The sequence below is a fragment of the Agrilus planipennis genome, unplaced genomic scaffold (assembly GCF_000699045.2).
Source record: "Agrilus planipennis isolate EAB-ADULT unplaced genomic scaffold, Apla_2.0 scaffold43, whole genome shotgun sequence".
Taxonomy (NCBI): Eukaryota; Metazoa; Arthropoda; class Insecta; order Coleoptera; family Buprestidae; genus Agrilus; species Agrilus planipennis.
In genome coordinates, this window is record NW_020438914.1 from 1,203,396 (window position 1) to 1,205,137 (window position 1,742).

General features: G+C 34.0%; 1 long non-coding RNA gene across 3 annotated transcripts in view; it reads left to right on the plus strand.

The window, feature by feature from the left end:
• Positions 1–1,520, plus strand: part of LOC108733961 — a 7,934-nt gene extending 6,414 nt beyond the window's left edge. For 2 of the 3 annotated variants that reach the window (XR_003230928.1, XR_003230927.1), the window contains exon 3: positions 556–1,493. This is a non-coding gene — a long non-coding RNA (uncharacterized LOC108733961). Of the gene's footprint in view, positions 1–555 lie in introns of all 3 variants that reach the window. The other variant, XR_003230929.1, reaches the window with a different exon arrangement.
• Positions 1,521–1,742: the final 222 nt, after the last annotated feature.

Below are 1,742 nucleotides of genomic sequence, written 5' to 3' on the forward strand. Positions count from 1 at the left end.
ACGCTATTAAAAATTTCATGTTTTGCATTTAATCTAACTTTAGTGAATATTTTTAATTTTTCTGCAGAAAATGAATTCATCAATTCATCAGTTAATAACAGTTTTAAATGAGGTTTTCTCCGCTAATATGTTGGCAAGTGAAATTTACCTGGAAATTTTTAAGTGTTTATTATCGCTTAAAGTGCTTGTTATCGTCGATTATTGCCCATTGTTTGTATATAACGTGTTTACAAGAAAACGAAATATGTGCTGGGACACATAGAAGAAGTAGAACTTCAACGGACAAGTGGAAAAACGAATGGCAATAAAATTTTCACTAGAAGTTTTACGGGCAAATTTTCAAATTGGACAAATATATTAACAATCTGCCCGTAAAATTTGAGGTAAAAATTTTGTTCCCATTCGTTTTTCTACTTATCCGCTACCAATTGTTTTTCCAATTTTCCGTTACCATTCGTTTTTCCATTTGTTCGTTGAAGTTTCACTTATACTATGTGTCCCGGCACATGTTTCGTTTTCACAGGTTTACTGTAAATTATGATTTGATTTTTACAGAGACCGCAAATAGAGGCAATGATGCCAAGTCACGTGGAGAGCAGAGGTAAGAAAACAACAGCTGAGTACAGCACACGCCGCCGGGACTCTAGCGGACTCTCCGCTCTGCGCATTATATTCATCTATTACTGCCGTTGCCCTCTCTCCGCTCCCTCGACCTTTTTCTCCCTTCGCCGCTGCAGCCACTTGTCACGGCAGAATCGTGAAAAATCGTAATACCCCGTCTACATAGAAGTTTCACTTCAGAAAAACTTTAACTGTTTGGTATGAGAACGCTTCCTTTACAAAAGAACTTTCATTTGTTGGAATTTAAGCAATAGATCCTTCAGGTCCTTCGACTTGCTACTCATCCCTTCCTTAAATTGTCATGACCTAAGCTGGAATTGAGTTAGGTTACATTAGGTTGCAATTCAGTAGGCATTTAATGTTAAAATTTCAACCCATATACTCATCATAAGTATCGTATTTTCCTAGGAAATAATCTTTCATTATTCAAAATTATTATTGTTCCATATTCGTAGCCTAATTTTGCTCTCATTATTTCTAAACTATTTAAACCTAACAGTATATCAAATATATGTAGGTATACATACTTATAGCCGCTACCTTTCGTACTAAATAACCTGAATAACCCTGTGCATATGTCGAGTTTTTTTTTTAATAATTGTTTCGTAATCATAAATATGTAACCGAAAAATATAATAAAAAATAACCAGTAATAATAAAATTTTGGAGAAAATTTAACTTACCTAATATAATGTAATCTGTTCTGACCATATTTGTTCAGAATTATTTTTATGATATATTTCAATGTATTACTGGAGTTTACTAGAAATATTTTTACTTTGATGTTAGATTTGTTAGAGACATTTGCTGTGCCTACTTTTAAACATTTATTACACTCTAGGTACTTCTGTCGAACCTAGCCCACTTTTTAATTGGAGATTCTCTTACGAACGCACCTGAAGCTGATCTACACGAAGTCCCAACAAATAAGTTGTCATTATGGCAGCTTATAACAAAGGTCAAACAACATTTATAGAAAAAACTTGCATAGGGATTATCTCAAGCAATTGCAAGTAAGAAGCAAATGGAATATACCTAATTGTAATAAAATCAAAGTCGGCACCCTGGTTATCATAAAAGAAGACAACAGTCCACCTAGACACTGGCCTCTGAGTCGAATA